Source organism: Leptopilina heterotoma, unplaced genomic scaffold (assembly GCF_015476425.1).
Source record: "Leptopilina heterotoma isolate Lh14 unplaced genomic scaffold, ASM1547642v1 Lhet_47, whole genome shotgun sequence".
NCBI lineage: Eukaryota > Metazoa > Arthropoda > Insecta > Hymenoptera > Figitidae > Leptopilina > Leptopilina heterotoma.
The window spans coordinates 2,306,987-2,330,166 of NW_025111098.1; positions in this window are offsets into that span (position 1 = coordinate 2,306,987).

The following is a 23,180-nucleotide window of genomic DNA, read 5'->3' on the forward strand; positions in this document are numbered from 1 at the left end:
TTGAAAAAAAGAAGAGAACTATGTTTAGAAAATTTTTTTATCAAAAACTTATTTTTTCAAAAATTCTAAGGTTTAAAGTCTTTGCGCATCGATTTGTTTCAATTTATCTTTAGCATACTGTATTTTTTCAACAAAAGACATCATTTAAGCAATTCTGCAATTATTAATATTAATATTTTTTTTCCATTGAATTTTGAACAACCCTAATAAACATAAAACCATTGTAACAACATTAGTTCAAATAACATTATTGTAAACTAATACACATCAACTACATGAAGATCAATTTGTACACCCAAGTTTGGTTACAAAGTGTACGAAATCGATCGAAGGGTGGAAATCGGGGAGTTGGTTTTTGACTTTCCTAAAGGAAGGTTGTGGAAGTGTTTTGTCAAGTTTTGAGACCTGAAATAAATATGTCGTCCAGTAAAGTTGCAAGTATTTAGAATCTTCAATATTAACTATAATAATCTTCCTATTTCATTCTTTCATTCTGTCTGTCCACACTTTGTAGTTAGTTTTTGTGTATTTTTTTGTTTTCTTTTTCTTTAAAAAATATTATTTGACAGATCGAAAAAATGCAGGTATTTTTTCATGATTTATAATAAAACAATATTTGAAATTAGAAAATATATAAAAATAGAGAAAATTGTTAATTGTTCAAAAATTATAATTAACAAATAGAAAATATACCCATTTTATGCATAATTTATATTTCTCAATAACAATATTGTTCAGAAACTCATTCTTTTCTTTTGGAAAAGAAACATTACATATTCTATATTCTATTTGTCAATTACAAATTTTAATTGAAAATGAAATTGAAACTTTTAAAACTTTTAGAAAATAAAGGAAAAAATTTTGCTCAAAAAAATGTTCTGCGTTACATTTATTTACGAATTTCTTTAATTGTAAAATTATTCGAAAACATCAATAACTTTTTTTTAAGTAAATATTTAGTAAATATTATTTTTACATAGGAATTAAAAATTTCAAAATTTTAAATTCAAATCTTTTTTAAATTCAACAACTTATAAGAATATTTTTATAAAACATGAAGACAGCGATTGCTCCAAGTCGAAGACTCGGAGTGATCGATTTCTTCATGTTTTATAATATAATTAAAGATGATCGAGTGCGATAAAATCATTGTTTTATATTATAAGAATATTATTACAATTAATAATTAATATTTGTACAATTATAAATTATTTTCATCATTTCAAATCAATTATTATTTTCTACAATTTTTAATTATTTTTTATGAAAATAATTGAAAAAATTTTATTATTTATAAAAATAATTTAAATATTGCGAAGGAATTTATAAAAAAATTTGTAACTAACTGAATTTCTGAGAAATTTTTATTATTTATGAAAATAATTAAATGTTTGCGTACTATTTTTGGGAATTTGAAATTGATTTGAAAATAATAGGCTATAGGTTTAAAATTTCCTTCACACAAGTAATACGATAGTAATTAAAGTATCCAGAACTGTTTTGATTATCCACAATTGCACGATTGGTTTGAAAATCTAAGAACAAAGAAAAATTTAAAAGAAAATGATACCCTTTTCTTTTATGACATCTAGATTATATGACTTATAGTGCTGAAAGTTTACATACTGGTTTATTGTCACGTCTAGATTGCTCGGATTTTACGCGAGCGAGGTAGTGTTTCAAGTTGATACGAGAGATTCAACTTTTTCGCTTCATGTCGTTCGTAATCGTATTTTTTTATTCAGACAATCACTCTTCCATTCACTTTATCCATTTTAACTCGTATAGAGTTAAAATGGATGACTTTTTTCAAAAGTGATTGAACAATATTCTCGAAACAATGACAAGTTAAAAGTGGTTTTAATCCTACTGCTATTAATTATGGAATACTTGATTAAATAATTTTTTAACAGCTTATGACATTTTTCAAAATTTACTCGCATTTATTATTATATAATTTGGTTATTGATTTGTTTAACTCTTATAATGAAAAACTGCAATTTACCGTAGAAAAAAAAATTCTATTAATTTTCTCGACTCAAAGCTTTTTGGAGATAACAATAAAATTATTACAAATTGGTATCAAAAACAGACTTCATCGGATAGACGCATTAATTATTTTTAAGATTAATTATTTTTTTCATAAATAATAAAAAATTCACAGGAATTCAATTATTTAAAACACAATTTTCATAAAATAATTCTTCAAAAGAATTCAATTATTTATTTTAAAAAAAAATGAAATAAAGTTCTTCGTAAGAATTTAATTATTTTTATAAATAAAAAAATTCCTCTCAGTGATTCAATTATTTTCATAAATTATAAAATTGTTTTTAGGAATTCAATTATTTTCATAATAATAAAACTCATCGTAGAATTTTTTATTATTTTCATAAATAATCAAATTCTTTTAATGAATTCAATTATTTTCAAATGTAATAAAATTCTTCGCAGAAATTCAATTATGTTCAAAAAATTTTAAAAATGACACGTCAAATTTTCAATTATCTTTACAAAGAATAAAATTCTTCTTCTCTAAAATTTCAATTATCTTTACAAATAATAAAATTCTTCTCCAAAATTTCAATTATCTTTACAAATAATAAAATTCTTTGCAAAATTTCAATTACTTATTCAAAAATTTTCCTCAATTTCAAAAAATTTCAATTATTGAAAAAAAAGTGTTGATAAAATACTGAGCAAACACTAAATTATTTTCGAAAAATGAAAATTTCACAGGAATTCAAATAATTAAAATTTTTTTTTATAAATTTCTTGGCAATAATTCAATTATTTACACAAATAATAAAATTTTTTTACCAAGATTCAATTATTTTTATAAATAAAAAAATCATTATAGAATTTCAATTATTTTTAATATAATTTTAATCCAATTTCTTCGAAAAATGTCATTGAAAATTTTATTAAAATTCGTCGAAAAAATTCAATTATATTTAAAAATTTATTGATAAAATTCTTTATGAGGATTCAATTTTGATAGACATTCATTTATTCAATAAATTATTACATTTTTTAAAAATAATTAAATTCATTTAAGAAATTTAATTACAATAATAGATTTTGAAAATATTTTAATTTCAGCGAAGAATTTCATTATTTTTGAAATGTAATTGAATTCTTTCAAGAAATTTTTGAAAATAATTACATTTTTCGAGGAATTGAATTGAATTCTTACAACGAATTTTATTACATTTTTTTAAATAATTGAAATCACGTGAAAAATTTTATTACTTGTAAAAATAATTCAATTCTTAAAATTTTTGAAAATAATTAAATTTTTTGTTGAAAAATTTTATGAAAATTTTAATTCCTATGGAATAATAATAATGATTTAATTTAATGATTTTATTTATTTAAAAAAGAATTTATTGATGTTTACGAATAATTTTACAATTAAAAAAATTCGTAATAAGTCGAAATTCGTAAATGTAATAGAACAGTTTTTTGAGTTCTAATCATTTTTAGAGTGAATCAGAATATTCTTTAGGGTGAGGGAAAAATTCAAAATTTTGTCTGGAAATTATTATTAATTGTTAAAATTACTTTTGCGTCATTCATTTAATAACATCAAAGTGTAAAGTAGTTAAAGTAATTACTACTAACTATACTTTTTAGATAATTTAACATTATTTAGAAAACCTTCGATAAATATATTTTTCCTTTGTCGATTTAAAAATGATCTTTTTGTTCGATTTGCAGTAGAGAAGAGTTGATTGGTTTGTTGGGGCGTATATTTTTGAGTTTGTGTGAGGCAATTGAATTTAGCTATCTTAAAACAATAATTTTGAGCGACGTTATTTATTTTCAAAGGATCAACCACGAGGCCGTTCCTTGTCATCGGTACACAACAAGAGAGACACGTGCAGCCTCAAGACTTCCGATCAATTAACTCTATTTTGAATCGGTCGAAGCAGTCAGATCCCCCATTTAGTAGTGTAGTCACCCTTTTCCCTACGAAAAATGAAACACACCACTCTTAAATGGATAGAAGCATATTGACGGTCGATGGCGTTCGAGCGTGCATGGATAGGATACATGCTCTCTAGAGTACTCCAGGGATGCAATAGTAAATATTAAGCCCAGTCGAGTCACTGTGACTGCGTCCAAGAGAGGGGTAAAATTGTCGTCCAAGTGCATACCTGATTGGAAAGAAATAGGCGCATGGGTACCTATAGAATGTAACATTAATGACGACAAACTTTTGACAAGCATGGGAAACACTCAAAACTTCATCCCCATGAGTGAACACTCGAGCAGTATATGGAAATATTCGCTTACTTTCATGCATTCGTTAAAAATGTTCCTTTTCGATTCATTGCAAATAAAAATTGTAAAAACGTTCTGCATCAATTATTACCTACTCTTAGAAGCACCCCATTTGATCAAGTTTCCATAATCCAACATGTATCGATAGAGCCATTAATCATACTTATCCAACTTGTCATATATTCGCATTGAGAAATATCAAACTTTTATTATAGAGAATTTTAACATTTTTTATTACTAACAAGAAGTCTCTATACCTAATCGGATTTTTTATTGGCATCGTTTATAATATTTTTACTTATAATAAAAATTAAAATCTTATTAATTTATTCTAACCAAATCTCAGCTTTTTAAATGGAAATATTTTGGAGATCGTTGATCACTATTAGAACAATCAACCTGTAAGTTTGCAGGATAAGCTTGCAAGAAGCTTACATGCTGTAGAGTTATGAGGATATTTTGATAAATAAGCTTGACAACAAGCTTGCACTGTAAGTTTTGCAAACTTGCTGCAATTTATTTCTACATGGGTTTTTAAGTGCCAAAACTTGATTCTAATGACCACAGTTCTCACTTTTAATAATTTTGAATTGTACAGTAGGGGCTATAGTGATGCAGGATGCACTCGGTTATTAGGTTGAACAGTAGATTCTCCGTAATTAACTAGGCAAAGCGAACGACGCATTCAGTTTGACGGGTTAATGCATTCATCATACAACCCAATCGATACTCTGAACGATTACTCATTATATGAATACAAAGTGAATGCGTAAATTTCGAGTTTCAATCATTTTAAGGTTTTTTTAAATATTTGAAAAACTGATAGCCACCAATAAATATAAAATGTGGTAAAGCTAGAAAAACATTTTTATGAAAAATATCAAATAGGGTCATCACTGCACCTTGAACAAATAGTGTTTCGCTAATTTTAATTAATTCTTATATTAAATGGGTATAGATAAATTATTATTTAACCCTTTAACGCCCAGCGGTTTCGATCGAAACCACTTTTGATTTCTAAAATCTATAACTTTGACAAAAATTAAGATATTTTTGATTTCTAAACGCTCACGACCCACAAATTTATAAACCTTTATGAAAAAAATTTACATTTTAAAAAATAATTCACAATTTTGTAATTACAACAATAATAAAAAAAAAAATTTGTTGCAAAATTTGCAACAAAATTACAAATTCGAAAATAAAAGGAAACAAAGCTACTGAAAATTGTTACTCGGGGGTTTTCTGGGTCGTTGATTACGAATTTGATGCCAGATTTTAAAAATTCAAAATGGCGGATCCAATATGTCGGACGTCATTTCTAAAAACTGATGTAATTTGCCTGAAAATTGTTACTCGGGAGTTTTCGGGGTCGCTGATTGCGAATTTGATATCAGATTTTAAAAATTCAAAATGGCGTATCCAATATGGCGGACATCTTTTATCAAAATTGATTCAATTTGCCTGAAAATTGTTACTCGGGGGTTTTCGGGGTCGCTGATTACGATTTTTATTTTAATTTTTTTAAATGTAAAATAGCGATTTCAATTTAGTGTATAAAATGTCCAAATAAAAACGAGATCAGAATAAAATGTTCGTCTACCTTCGTGACAATGTGAAAAAAAATGCCTAACGCAAAACCAGCATCATAATGATTAATGAAATTATGAAATATTCATTTCTATATTCGTAATAATCAAAAAAACAAATGCCTAACGCAAAGACGAAATCAATCTAAAATGCTTGACTATATTTGTGAAAATCGGAAAACAAAAGCCTAACATGAGAACGCGATCCGAATAAAATATGAATCTACATTTGTGACAATGCGATAAACAAATGCCTAATAAGAAAACGATGTCAAAATTAAATGTTCGTTTACATTCGTGACTATAGAAAAACAATTGCCTAACATAGACTCTAACATTGGATTAGTAAACAGCGGCCCTGAAAACCCCCTACTAACAATTTTTAGGCAAATTAAATCAATTATTAGAAAAGATGTCCGCCATATTGGATCCGCCATTTTGAATTTTTAAAATCTGACATCTAATTCGTAATCAACGACTCCGAAAATCCCCGAGTAACAATTTTTAGGCAAATTAAATCAATTATTAGAAAAGATGTCCGCCATATTGGATCCGCCATTTTGAATTTTTAAAATCTGACATCTAATTCGTAATCAACGACTCCGAAAATCCCCGAGTAACAATTTTCAAACAAATTAAATCCGTTTTTAGAAAATATGTCCGACATATTGGATCCGCCATTTTTAATTTTTAAAATTTGACCTCAAATTCGTATTCAGCGTCCCCGAAAACCCCCGAGTAACAATTTTCAAGCAAATTTAATCAGTTTTTAGAAAAGATGTCCGCCATATTGGATCCGCCATTTTAAATTTTAAAAATTTGACCTCAAATTCGTATTCAGCGTCCCCAAAAACCCCCGAGTAACAATTTTCAAGCAAATTGAATCAGTTTTTAGAAAAGATGTCCGCCATATTGGATCCGCCATTTTGAATTTTAAAAATTTGACCTCAAATTCGTATTCAGCGTCCCCGAAAACCCCCGAGTAACAATTTTCAAGCAAATTGAATCAGTTTTTAGAAAAGATGTCCGCCATATTGGATCCGCCATTTTGAATTTTAAAAAAAGGACATCGGATTCGTAATTAGCGCTCTTAAAAACCCCCGAGTAACAATTTTCAGGCAAATTGAATTAATTTTTAGAAAATATGGCCGCCATATTGGATCCGCCATTTTGAATTTTAAAAATCTGACCTCATATTCGTATTCAGGGACCCCCAAACCTTTATATACGAGCAATGACATGAATTGCACTGCTATAAAAAAGTCGGGCGTTAAAGGGTTAAAAAAATTAGATATTGCTCAAAATGCACAAATCCAAGACCTTCTCATTTTTTATGAGAATATGTAATATTATATTCTGGAATACTTTAATATTTTATTAGCATTTTTTTATATTAATAAAATAACTAAAGCTGAAATATTAATAAAAATATAAATTATGAATAAAAATAACCAGTGAATAAACACTCTGTGCGAGTAAATTAACTGTTCATTCACAGATTCTGTGACCCTATAGGATTTTTTAAATCTCATCATATTAAAAAATTAATTGTGAATACAAATTGCGAGCACAAGTCTAGATATATTACCTATTTTACAACCTATTTTACGACTACTAAAACCTTAATAAAATCTACAATTGAAGTTCGTTGTAGGGTTTAAATAACGACTTGGGTATTACTTAGGGTAAATCCGGAGCACATGGACAATTCAAATATTTTACATAATTTGCAAAAACGAAAGAATAATCGTTTTATAAAAGGTATACCCACTTTAGACGCGCTAAAAAGGTTATTTTTGTACATTTCATTCAGGTTTAAATAACAAATATTGACAAATAAGGTTTTACACATAAATAAATACACCCTCGAAGTGCAAGAAAAAAAGTTTTAATTTTTTCGTAATAATTTTTTAATTTAAAAATAATTATTGAAAAATATTTTTAAAAAGTGGTCTAAAATAAAAAATTCAAACGATATTTGATTCAGCATGTTCATAGCGTATAGGTATGGACCTGATACTATTTGAAAGTTACAATAAAATATTCTATCCTCCTGCATGGTTGCCACTAAATGATAAATATAAAATTCCAGGCTTTTTCCAGAATTTTTCAGGTCAACACTTAGAAAATTCCACTCAAAACTTAAAAAAATTTGTGACCCAATAACAAATCTTCAGCTCTAAAAATTTTTTTAAAATTCCAAATACCAAAAACTTAATAAGAATTACAAACCAAAAATTTTTCTTCCTTAGAGATTTTTATACAGCAATGAGATAAAAACATTTTTTAATTATAAGTTAAAATTTTCTAAAAAATCTTTAACAGGCAAACTTCCAGGAATTTTTTTAAACTAAAAAAATTTATCTTCTGTTGAATTGTTCTATTACTAGAACAATTCCAATTAATATCTAGGTCATCAAAATTAATTTAATTCACAATTCATAAAAAGTAACCACAGCCAAAAATCAGCAGAAGATGAGAAATTATTTTTCAGCCAACTTTATCTTCTGTTAATAATAACAAAAAATTTGTTTGCTGTTTCTAAACAATGGCTAGAACAAAATTTTCTCAAAAATCTTTAAAAACCGGCAAAATTCCAGAAAATTTTTTTAATTCCATACTATTTCCATGTTTTTCATACCTTTTTCTAAATTCCATTCCTTTTCTAGGTTTTCCAGGATTTCCAGGCTCTGTGGCAACCATGTCCTGGATGTCCGCATGAAAATTGCTGTTAAAATGCATGATTTTTGTAATTTTCTCTACAATTATTTGTGAAGTGAATATAAAAGATCATTAAACATTTATTATCAAAAATGATTCTACTTTACAATTTAATGTTTTTTTTAACAGTTCAACCTTTTTTAATATACTTTTTATCAACATTTGTCTGGTTTTAACCCTTTATGAACGGGACAGACACATTTTAGAGACAATTTTTTACGGTAATATTCTCGTCGACCAGGGGTTTAAAAAAATCCAGAAGGATTATTTCTTATGTCTTGGACATCTCTCTTTCAGAATCTGCACTCAAAATTTGAAAAAAATCAAAAACCAAAAAGTTACGGACATTTTTTTTGGAAAAAACGTCGTTTTTTAAATATTTTTTTTTGAAAATGAATTTTTTTAGAAGGTATTGAGTCCGAAGAAGTTTGTAAAACCTTAAAATATCGCGTCCAAAATGTTCAAGCTTTCAAATGGTAAAGTTGATTTGCTTAAAATTCAAGATGGCGGATAAAAAATTGCGTCCAAGTCAATTTTTTAATAATATAACAACAAGCTCAAATTCAGTTGAAACTATTTACTCGGGGGTTTTTGGGGTCGCTGATTACGAGTCTGAAATTAGTTTTCACAAATTCAAAATGGCGGATCCAATATGGCGGAATATTTTTTAAAACTATATCGAATTCGATTAATATTTCTTACTCGGGGGTTTTTGGGGTCGTTGATTTCGAATCTGAACTTAGTTTTGACTAACATTGAAAAAAATAGTATACAAACTTTTAACATTATGTATGTAAGTGTAATTCAGTGTCGTTATGAATATTAATGATTCATATTTTTCATAAAGTATTTTTTTTATTAAACAAATTTTTATTTTTAATATACAATAATAAATTTCTACATTATTGGGATTTAAATTCGACTTCTCCATCTAATGCACAATAGTCGATGCAATTTGTACTGATTTGTGTGGTATGTAAGCTCACCCGTCGCGCACTACACTACTTTTTCCCCTCTCTACAAAATAAAGTAAACACACATTTAATCAGGGTGAATATAATAAGAGTTCCAATAAAATTGATAAAAATAAATAATTTTACAATTTTTTTTTTCTTTAAAAACGGTTCTACTAAAATTTTATATCCTGCTTCGAAATCTTCGTTTAATGCGGTAATTATAAAGAATTTTAAAAATAAAACAAATGTTCAAAAAATTATAAAAATAAAAAGCGTAATAAAAATAAATAAAGCAAACTATAAGATTTTTTTACTTTGCAAAAAATTAGTTGCGAATTTCAAAAACTTGTTATAAAAGAAACCAGCTTTTAATTAAATCAAAATTTTAGTTTTAATTAAGAAAGTTGTCCAAGTATGAATAGACAGAATAATTGGCATCAACCACAATACACTAGACCACAACAGAACTCAGACCCACTTAGGTTGTCAGCAGAACCAGACGGAATAATAATAATGTTTAAATCAATATATATTTCGTCGAAATTATTAGGGGTGATAAGAATTTCACACCTAAATACAAGATAGTGCCCGCAGAAATAAGAAAATCTCATTAATTTAAAATGTCATAATTTATATTGAGGTTTTCAAATTAGAAATACAAAATCTAACAGAATGTTAATTTTAGACAAGATACAAAAAACTATACATATGTTGCAAAAACTTATAAGTGTTATTAATTTTAAATAAGTTAAAATTATTGATTTAACTATTTATATGATGTCAAATTTATAGTTTTTTATAATTTTTTTTTAAATTTATAGCATAATTTATAAAAAAAAATAAGTTTTTATTATCGAGACACACGGAGAAAAATTCTACTGTGTTTCTAGCATAACATTGTTGTAAAAAGAAATTAAATGGTAGAGATCTAAAAAAACACAAGTTTAATATTTGGAATTATTATAATCTGAGTTCTCTGACTAAAGAAATGGGTAAGCCATAACACTTATTTCCCCAAAAGCAAACAATATAGATTAACAAAGAAACCAGGCTATAGAGTCTGTGTAGATTGAGTGGAGCAATCCATTCCCCTAAATTGTCTCTCGGTGTATTTCTCGTGTGAAATTCTCGTATTTCCATTTATTTTTAAAGCTATTATCCTAAGTCTTAGATAAATTAGTTTTACTATTTTAGAAAAAACGCAAGTAAACAGGGTCAAAATTCGTGAAGTGGGCAACTAATTTTCAGTTGGTCAATAAGTTTTCATAAAATTTATGTTTTCCTGTTTGAAATAATAAATAAAAAATACAAGTTGAACAGTTTTGCAAAATTCGTTTTTTTGTTGTACATATTGTTAAACAAACTTTTTTGCATGAATTTAGAAAAGTTTTTTTTTTAAATAAAGTAATAGGTAAAATTTAATGATTTTTGGTATGGTTATATAAAAATAACACGATTTTTGATTAACATTTTTCATTTTAAAATTTAACGTAATTTGATAAAATTATAAACAATTTATTTAAACAAATGAAAATAAATGCAATTTCTCGATCTGTTATTTTATTTTTCAAAATTGAATATTGTTCCTTATTTAATGCCCAAGTATTACCAAAAAGAAAAAATTGGTATTTTACATTTGTTCAAAAGAAATAAATAATTATGTTAATAATAATAAGCATTAAAAAATCATAAAATCTTAAAAATATTTTTTTTAGCTTCATTAATTAACAAAATTAATTAAAAAAACCTATTAAAATAATGTTTGAGTGTTTCTGATGTATGAAAAAAGTATAACAATTTATTAAATTGTTTAAACAATTAATTGTTGTAATTTTTTTAAATCTGCACTTAGGGCTAAAAATTTCTAGTTTTTTCTCAATAATTGTGCAATTTGTCAAGAGTAAAACATCTGGTAATGATAAAAAATAAAGAATAAATTAATTAAACATTGTTTAAACAATTAATTGTTATTTTTCTCATAAAGTGTACTTGGGATTAGAAATTTCTAGTTTTTTCTGTATTGTGCATTTTCTTGTAACTACCACATTTAAGTATCAAAGAAAAGCAAAAAATTAAATATTTAAACATTGTTTAAACAATTTATTCTATTAATTTTTCAATTTACTGTACTTAAAACTATAAATTCCTAGTTTTTTCTTAATTGTGACATTTTTTATATAACTTAAACACTTAAGTGTAATAGAAAAACTAAAAATTTATTATTTAACCATTGTTTAAACAATTTATTAACATTTATTTTATTATTTTTCTAAATTTAATTTTTTTAGTTGATTGAATTTAGAAAAAACTAGATATTTCTAGCTCTAAGTACACTTTATGAGAAAAATAACAATTAATTGTTTAAACAATGTTTAATTAATTTATTTTTTATTTTTTATCATTACAAGATGTTTTACTCTTGACAAATTGCACAATTATTGAGAAAAAACTAGAAATTTCCAGCCCTAAGTGCAGATTTAAAAAAATAACAACAATTAATTGTTTAAACAATTTAATAAATTGTTATACTTTTTTCATACATCAGAAACACTCAAACATTATTTTAATAGGTTTTTTTAATTAATTTTGTTAATTAATGAAGCTAAAAAAAATATTTTTAAGATTTTATGATTTTTTAATGCTTATTATTATTAACATAATTATTTATTTCTTTTGAACAAATGTAAAATACCAATTTTTTCTTTTTGGTAATACTTGGGCATTAAATAAGGAACAATATTCAATTTTGAAAAATAAAATAACAGATCGAGAAATTGCATTTATTTTCATTTGTTTAAATAAATTGTTTATAATTTTATCAAATTACGTTAAATTTTAAAATGAAAAATGTTAATCAAAAATCGTGTTATTTTTATATAACCATACCAAAAATCATTAAATTTTACCTATTACTTTATTTAAAAAAAAAACTTTTCTAAATTCATGCAAAAAAGTTTGTTTAACAATATGTACAACAAAAAAACGAATTTTGCAAAACTGTTCAACTTGTATTTTTTATTTATTATTTCAAACAGAAAAACATAAATTTTATGAAAAATATTGACCAACTGAAAATTAGTTGCCCACTTCACGAATTTTGACCCAACATAGACAAGTATGACAGTTTAGATTTTAAAAAATTTCAGACATCGTACTCGATAATTAATTTTTAAAAGTAGCAAAAAATAGCTTTTAAACTAAAAAAAGTAGCTATCGAAAAATTAAACTTACTTACAAAGAATTCTATCAAAATTTTTGACAATAATTGAATGTCTGTGTGGAACTTTACTAAATTTTTTTTAAAATAATTGAATTTCCAAGAAAAAATTTATTACTTTTAAAAATAATTAAATTCTTCCAAAGAATTTAAAAAAAATGACATGTTAATTAAATTCATCACTCAGCAGTATTTAATTTAATAAATTTAAAAAAAAACATTTTTTTAAAATTTTAAATAATTGATTTTTTTGAGGAATTGAAGTTAAATTTTTAAGAATAGGGGAGAGTCTCCAGTTGTGAGACACCTCCAGTTGTGAGACAGTCAATTTTTTTTAACATGCAATATTAAAAAGCCGATTGGTTTATATAAAAACATTTCTTTTTATATGAGCCAACTTTTTCGTGTACGCCGAAGCGGATATATAAACTGTTTTTGTTAAATACCAACACTGTGTGTGATAATTGACTGAAAAGCGTTTTTTCAATAAATGCAAAGTACTTTTTTTCCAAGTTAATTAATTGGAAAAGGTAAATGTAATGCATTTTCTTTTAGTGTTTTCCTTATATTTTGTGATGCAATATTGCATTGTTCCAATCTACGGTTGAAAATAATTTAATTTTCCTTTTTCAAAATAACGCCAATTTCTGGGTGTGAGACACAGCATATCACCAGTTGTGAGACGGTGTCAACACCCATCTGGGCAGCATAAAAAATACGACTTTGCAGGCATACTATTTAAATGTTGTTTTGATTTTTTTTCTAGTATTTTTGGGCATGTCAAGTGGAAAAAAGTCAATTGATTCAGAAGAAATCAATTTTAATGCTCTTGTTGAAGCTATTAAATTGTGTTTATTTGATAGTCATATTTTGGCGAATAAATATTATTATTTAGTATATAATAATATATATTATTAATATATTTAATTATTTCTACTAAACATAACGTTTTATGTCAAACTTATTAAATTTTAGCAATTTTTAATGAGTGTCTCACAACTGGAGACATTTTTTTTTTTTGAAAAAAGCGATGTGCTCGGAAAATGTATCGTAAAACTTTTTGAGTTCATCGAAACACTATACTTTCTTTTAATAAAAGTTGCGTATTTCTGTTACCTTTCGAACGGTGTATTTTATTAACAATTTCGTTTACCCGTTTACAATTTACGGGTCAAAAATGAAACCCGTCTCACAACTGGAGACTCTCCCCTAATTACATTTTTTGAGCAATTCCTGTAAAATTGTATTAAAAATAATTGAAATCCTGATGTGATTAATTTTATTATTTATAAAAATATTTGAATTTTTCATAAGAATTTTATAAATATTTTATTATTTAAGAAAATAATTAAATTCTTGCGAACGATTATATTAGAATTTTTGAAAATAATTGAATTTCCAATAAAAAATTTATTACTTTTCAAAATAATTGAATTCTTGCGATAAATATTGTTATTTATGAAAATAATTTAATTTTACAAAGAATTTTATTAAAATGCCTGAAAATAATTAAATTTTCGTGAATAATTTTGTTATTTATCGACATAATTGAATTCTTTCGAAGAATTATTTATGTAAATAATTGAATTCTTGTGAAGAATTTTATTAAACTCTAAAAGAATAATTGAAATATTGCAAAATCTTTTAATTAAAATTTTATTTAAAATAATTGATTTCTTTCGAACAATTTTATTACAATATTTAAAAATAATTGAATTCCTGTGAAAAATTTTAATATTTTTGTAAATAATTGAATTCATCCAAAGAATTTTTAAAAAACATTTTTTTAAATAACTGATTTTTTGGAGGAATTGAAATTAAATTTTTTGAGCAATTCCTATAAAATTGTATTAAAAATAATTGAAATTCTGCGATGAATTTTATTATTTACGAAAATAATAATTGAATTATTGCAAAAACATTTATTAAAATCTTTAAAAATAATTGAATTTCTGTAAAAAATGTTGTTATTTTTGAAAATAATTGAATTTTTCATTAGAATTTTATAAACATTGTTTTATGTAAATAATTAATATTTTTGAAATATAATAAATATTATGGAAATTTTATTTTAAATAATTGAATTCGTGTGGAAAACTTTATTTGTGAAAATAATTGAATTTTTCAATTAATTAATTTGAAATAGTAGGTATTAAAAATAAATAAATAATTAAAATTCTTCGATATATAAGTTTTATTATTTATGATGATAATTGAATTCTTGCTTAGAATTTTATCAATTTTTTTTTTAAATTAAATTTCCATGAAAAATGTTATTCCTATTAGTGAAAGTAATTGAATTATTGTGAATAATTGTATAAAAATTTTGTTAAATAATTGATTTTTTCGAAATTTTTTTGAAACTGTTATTCTAATTACCTGAATTCTTGTGGAAATTTTTTTATTTATGAAAATAATAAATTAAATTTTAGATGAATTTCATTAATTTTTTTTCAATGATTGAATTCTTTTGCAAAATTTTATGAAAATACATTTATTAAACATTGAATTAATTGAATTTCCAATATTTTTTGAAAATAATTGAATCGTTTTAAACAATTTGGTTATAATTTTTGAAAACTGTTTTTTGATTTCTAGTATTAAAAAACAGAAATAGTACACCCAGAAAAAAGCTTCTTTGTTTCAGAAAAAGTTTCTTTGAATCCAAGAAATTTGTGCATTGTTATAGGGTCAAAAAAAAGTATCTTTTATTTAAAGAAATTATTCTTATTTGTCTTAAACTTCTTAAAGACATTTTTCTTTGTATCAAAAATATCATTCAAAGAAAAAATTTCTTTGATTCAAAAAACCTCGAAAATTGTTTTTCGTAAAAGTAAAGAAAACTTTTTTTTAACTGAAACAAATTTTTTCTTTGATTCAAAGAGAGAGAGAGAGAGAGAGAGAGAGAGAGAGAGAGAGAGAGAGAGAGAGAGAGAGAGAGAGAGAGAGAGAGAGAGAGAGAGAGAGAGAGAGAGAGAGAGAGAGAGAGAGAGAGAGTTTTAAAAAAAGATTTTTTTGTTTCAAAGAAATCTTTTTTCTGGGTGTAGCTTTTAGTGGCTGAAATCTAAAAAAATACCCAAATAGTAGCAATAAGTAGTAAATAGGTTTTAGTAGATGAGTGCGAAGCCTGACATTTTAGTTGGAAGAAAATTGACACAGTTCTTTAGGGAAATAACTTTTAGAACCTTTTTAATCAAATTCATCTTTAACATAATTGTTACAAGCTGTTATCGTTCAAACATTCATTTTTTAATTTTCCTACCAAATAAGAAACTTAATATTATTGATTTTTTAGTGCAACATTATAGTTTCTTACAAGCTGTGGATAATTTCGTCACTCAATATATAAGATCAATTCAGTTCATTCTGTGTGAGTGTTAAGTGTACGTCTCTATGTTGAATATTTTATAAAAGTCGGTTTTACTTTTTAAGAGCAGATACCATTAATATAAAACTTTTTTACTTATACACAAAAGACAAGTATTTTCTTTCAAACCGATATAAATGTATCCAGCCATTAAGATAAACCTTTCATTACCTGACGAATGGTGTTACCATTATGTACTTATGAAATATCAATGAGTGTCCAACTTGCAGCAAACTCCCCCATTCGTCTCTCAAGCTAGCATTGAACAAAAGATCTCATTAAATTATAATACGCAAGGTTCTTTTTGCTTTCTTTTTCATTCTTTTCTTTTGCAATTTCTTAGTCTTCATTTTTATTTAGACATTTTTTGTTGACGGTTTTCTTTATTATTTACGTATTTTCTTTCCTTACTATGCTTGTTGTGATGATGGACATAATAATGAAACCTAACTTATGATTCGATAATATTAAAGTAATATCGAGATAATGTGACTTTTTGCTTTGAGAAAAAAATAATCAAGTACATTAGGTATTTGATGATAACATATAATTTTTAAATCCCTAAAAATTTTATTCTATTATTTATATGTACTTGTAAAAAACATAACAAATATTTTTCTTTAATAAAATATTAATCCTGATTATTTATTTTTATTTAAATAAAGAAATATATTTTGAACTCATTGTATAAGTGTATTTTCGTATGAATAAGTGAATGTGATTCACTTGTTGATGTAACATTATCTGTTATAATTACAATGTAATATTATAATACGAAAACTTTAATATTAATAATATTTTATGAAAATTCACTTTCTGACAGATATATACAGTTCAAAGAACTAATTGTACTTTTTAGTATAATTTTTCAAATTGCCCCTTTGGGGAAAGCATGTCACGCCCTTTAAGACTCTCGCCTGGATCGCCCCATTGATTGCATACCGCATGAGGTATATCAAATGATTGACCATGCCATAACGTGATGCCAAAGATCGTTTTCATTAAATTACACATGTCTGAATCAAATTGATGTAAGTGGTTTTATGGAAAAATGAAAAATTACTTTTTTCTTTTTCAACTAACAGAAAATAACCATTTAAATAACAAGTACAAACATTACATTTCTTTAAGAAAATAATGTTTCGGCTAAAAACACTTTTTTGTAAACCTCAAAGTTTTATTTATAATTAAGAACACCGAGTGATAAAATCAGAAAATTAAGTTTAGAGAAAACAATTGACTGAAGATTCAAATGAAATAATAATTAATAGGTATTGACTTTACAATTATTCCCCTGGAATTGATTAGCATAATTCTTTAAAAGGAGTTAATTGTTTAAAATGTAAGCGCCTCTAGAAATTAAAATAACAGCATAAATTTCACATTGTGAATTTTATTGTCCTAGTAAACTTTACAAAACATCACACCAGGGGTTGAAACTCACATCATTCTTTTTGAACCTATAAATGAATCAGAAAATAGCGGCAGGAACTTCATACACGTGCCGGGTCACGTGTTAGATAATTAGATATTCTTTAGGCTACACTCGTATGCTATTAGGAAGCAGAAACTCTCCCTAGGCGTTCACACATCATTTTACTTATAATCACTATCATTAATTGTCAATAGATCTAATGATACTCTAGCGTGAGGAGTCAAAATTTACCACACCACAATTTCTATTTTTTTAACAAAAGCCACACACCCAAACATAATATAATATTATCTCAACTGTATTTATAATATACCTACGTTGTATTCTTTATAATAGTACCTAATAATGGTAGGTTTTGTATTTATTCCTTTAAAAATTCTATGGGTGTTTTGTCACAAATCATAAAGTTTGACCATTTTAGTAATATAATTATAACATTCGATTAAATAAGGGTTGTGTGACTTAATTACAAAAGCATTACATAATGGTTCTTTATGGTGTATCAAATCTACTAAACTTGTATTATCACAAGGAAAACATTATTCGCTTAAATTTTATGCGACTAATCAAAGACTCTCGCGGATATAATCAAATATTTTACAGACTTTTAGGAATAGTGTACGGAAGAAATTCGACAAGATGCACAAAATTCTCTTTTCTTCTTTAAAAGTGAAGAATCATAATTACGTTATCAACATTTGTTATTAATGATATCAGACTTCGCACACGATAATTAACTCTAAAAAAGTAGCAAAAAGTAGCTTTCAAACTAAAACAAGTAGTAAAAAAGTACCTATCAAAAAATTAATACTTCACAAAACTGACAAAAAATTCCATTATATATTTCATCTTCCTGACTTTTTCCTAATTTTCTTCAAAAATATTTACTTATTTCTTATCTTGCTAATAAATTAAATTCCTCCAACGAATTTTATTATTCATCAAAGAATTTTTTATAAATATTTAGAAAAATAATTTAATTTTTGTGAAAAATTTTGTAAAAAATTTTAAATAATTCATTTCTTTCGACTAATCTTATGCAAATTCTAATTTAAATAATTAAATTCCTGAGAAATTTTTATTATTCATATAAGAATTAGAATTCTTACGAAGATTTTTACAAAAAAAATTTTTTAAATTAATTGAAATCTGTTTGGAAATTCTATAAAAATCATTGAATTGCGAAAAGTTTTCAAAAATAATTAAATTTTACAAAGAATTCTATTAAAATTTTTGACAATAATTGAATGTCTGTGTGGTATTTTATTACATTTTTTTTAAATAATTGAATTCCTAAATGCATTTTATTATTTATGAAAATGATTAAATTCTTTCAAACGATTTTCTTATTTATAAAAATAATTGAATTCTTGCTTAGAATTTTATCAAAAAATTTTTTTTTAAATTTAATTTCATGAAAAATATTATTAGGTATTTGAAAGTAATTGAATTATTGTGAAGAATTGTATAAAAATGTTGTTAAATAATTGATTTTTTAGAAATTATTTGAAAAATACTATTCTAAATTAATTGAATTCCTGTGGAAATTTTCTAATTTATGAAAATAATTGAATTTTGGATGAATTTTATCAATTTTTTAAAAATAATTGATATTGAAAATAATTTGAATTTCGAATATTTTTTGAAAATAAGTGAATCTTTTTAAAGAATTTGATTAAAATTTTTGAGAATAGTTTTTTGATTTTTAGTACTAGGAAATTTAAAGTAAAATAGAAATTTTCAAAAAAAACAGAAATAGTAGATTTTAGTGCCTGAAATCTGAAAAAGTACCCAAATAGTAGCATAACGTAAAAAAAGTAGTAAATAGTAGGTTTTAGTAGATGAGTGCAAAGCTTGTGATTTATATTATATTTGTTAGCAATTAATAAGTTAATAACAATTTTAATATTGTTCACAATAATAATAACAAAATTAATTAAATACATATAAATATCAAATTCGAATTTTAACGCCTTAAAGGCATGTGACTTCGATTTCAAATATAAATTTTTCCAACAATTTTTCTCTTGGTCATGTTATTCAGTGGTCACGTGCCCCATATACTTTACTATGGAAAAACTTCACACTGAATAACATGACCTTGAAGCTAATTTTATGTGAATAACTCTAAAGTATCATGAGAAAGGACAGTTGGGTGCAAAAGTTTTAATATTTTTAAAATTAATTATTATAAAACATTTTTAAATTACCAGTGGAGGGGGTCACTCCAAGCCTCACTTTTTTGACCAATTTAAAAGTGTTTTATAATAATTAATTTTGAAAATATTAAAACTTTTGTACCTTACAGCCCTTTTTCTATACATTTTAGACTTTCTTACAAAATATTAGGTCAATTATATTAAGCTCAAATTATATTGTGTTTGGAAAATGGTCAAAAAATTAACATTGTAGATATAACAGTCACAGGCTGTTAAAAGGAGATCACTCGCTATTTTCGTATTTTTAAGAAAGTTATTTAACATATTGCACGTTCATTTACAATTAAAAAATATTATACAAAAATAATTTCGTTAGAAAAACATAAATAGAAGTTTGTTTAAATGTTCAAATAAATAAAGATTTTTTAAAAACAAGACTGTTATACTTAAATACCAGTTAGACATAAAAATGGTCGACTACTAAAAAGTATAAATACTTTATCATCACAAACTGACTGCCTCATCGTTGAGAACTCTAGAAATATAAATAAACTAAATTCACAAATTTGGATAACTTTATCATCGTTAACAATGACATTCTAATAAATTTTGCTTTAACTGCGTGATTATTTAAAAAATAATAATAAAATTGTAATATTGATGTGAGATCATTTGCATTCAAATCAAGCCGAAAATCAAATTATATCAGCAATCTAGTCCGACAAGCAATTATGACAAATATATTGGGGTTCTCTACCACTGCAAGCTTCATGTGATCATCCCTTGCATTCGATGCGTTGAACCCACGTTTCAATCGACTTGTTATTTATAAAGGCCTCAAAAGATTACACAGACAAAAACAATTATTTTCTGTATTTGTTGGTCGTCGATATTGTTTGTTTTCTTATACATCATTGGTTTTTTTCCCTCCACTATCATAAATTTACAAGTTTTTTCAATAAAAATAAGCTTTAAGAGGCCTCTTGTTGAAAGATAAAAATATTATATTTGCCACAAATTTGCTGCAAACTTGCTAAAAATTGTTTTGCTATCTGGAAACCTTTTTTAATGGGAAGTAGCCTTACGATTTTTAATTATTTTTGAAATAGCGATTTTTGAATTCCCTAAATCTTTTAAAATTTAGAAAATATAATATTTCAATCATGATTGTGTACCTATTGTTAGAATAATTAATTTTTAAAATGGTGGTACAGAAATTTCCTTACCATTTTAAATCTTTGAAAGTGAATCTCGCTTTAAGGAACAAAAGGGATGAAAGTAGTACCGATAGTACTTGAGACACTGTTAAAGGATTACGCTTATTGAGCAGTTACTTTAAGTAGAGATGTCACAACATAAAACATGATTCATGCCATTGATGCTTCAAAAGACGAAATATTATTTTCAATAACAGAAAATAATATTGTGTAAATCGATAGACTATTAATTAAAAATTTACAACCAGTACCGAACAAATAGAAAATTCATCAGCTTATTCGGGCGCTAACGCAGAATATTTCATATATTAATTATTAATCATACACCAAATGCTCTCAAAATCCACCATGCAGTTGATGTTGAGAGCATTTTGTGCAATCATTATTAAATCAACTCTACTAATTTTTCGACTGTTGGGCAATGAAGACCTATTTATATCAATAAACTGTGTCAACTCCTCAATCACAAGTATAATAACAGAAAACAAATAGTAAAATAGTTCCCTTGATTTTTAACAACATCTGTGGAATAATTCTAAAAAATGTTTTCATATTTGATACATACTAGAATTCTAATGTGATTATAAAAATTAATAAAATAATAATAACATACACAAAGATAATAACTGATTTAAATTTTATACACAGCGCAACGCCAATATAAGTGCCAATACGCTAAACACTAAAACTCTTCAAAAAATTAATACTAGATGATCATCTGTTTCCACTTGTATCGAAAAGTGATACGAAAATTGTTCTCATCTGTATGATTACTTAAAATCTGTGAATGAATGAGTGAATTTCAGTGTTACATCCCAGATGCACGATACATATTTTTGTTTTTGATAAGATTGTCAAATAATATGTTTTGTGTAACTATGTAACAAAAGACTAAAGGAATGGCAGTATCTTATATTTTCACATATAATACCCGTGTTATAAAAGAGTTGAAATTCTGAAATTGAGAGAGAAGTTATAAATTAAAACATTATACTTTGTTCTACATATTTGCCTCAATATTGAAAAACAAAGTAAGAGATAAAAATGAACTGAAATAGAAAACAATGCGAGGCATCAAAAATTACTCATGTAAGCTCAAACTCGCCTTCTATGACCTTATTCGCAACCTGAGTTCTACGAATTACGACTTGTAATCCGATCTTCACTTTTTCAATATATGGCACGAATATTAGGCAAGTTATAAAGGAATGTGCAATCCTTCTCCAAAACAAACTATAAATAGATTTAAGATGAACAACTGTGACTTCTTAGAAGATATCATACTTTACCCCCATAATTGTCTACAAACTTTCCCACTTTTAGTCAATTTTAGAGTATATAAGCTAGAGCTTTCTTCACAAAGCTTGTCAAAAAGTTCCAGTGCGGTTTTCAGACCTGTAGTCACTGTAGAGCGACCCTTCAGTTAAAACGCGATTTTATTGAATTCTTTCTTTAATCGGCAATTGCAATTCTGTAATTAAAATTAAGTAAAATTTATGTAACAATTTGTATCATTATTATTTGAAAATTAATAAATGCATTAAGAGGGAATATTTATGTGTTGTTAACGCAAAACTCATAGTTTTGATAAGTACAAACGATCCTACTTAAAAATAAAGGTCGAGCTTTACCAACTTGACCATAATCAGCCTACCATTCCTCCAAGAAGTTTAATAACATAACCTATAACCTCGCTTTTCGCTCGGGATGTAACATTCAGAAAAACAAGGGGGAGAGGGGGGGTCAAATTTTCCAAAAAAAATGTCAATGTAATTTATGGACAGCCCCTAAGCGAAGTGCTAGAAATTTTCTAGTATACTGCCCTCTTAAATACTATTTAAAATTTTAGAATTCTAATAGAACTTTAAGTGCTATCCAAAAGTCAAGCACTGAGTCAATGAAAATTCCATATACTATTTTTTTGTGTACGAAAATTATGAGAAAATTGTATAGTGAATATAAATCATGTAATTAATTGCAAAACAAAATAGAGAAGAAGTAAGTAAATAGATATGAAAGCTTATCGCTCAAAATTTATCGAGAAGACAGAACATAGTGTGAGACCAGTTACTTTAACGGCCAAATAAGACCCCTTGAATTTGAGCAGATTGTGAGAAATCGTTGTGATTTATTCTTCTATTAAAATTCCGATTTCTCCAAGTATTTGGTTAATTCCTCCCAAGAACTTATTAAATTTCCGCCGAGTCTCTCTGCCTAATCGCCTGTTCTCAG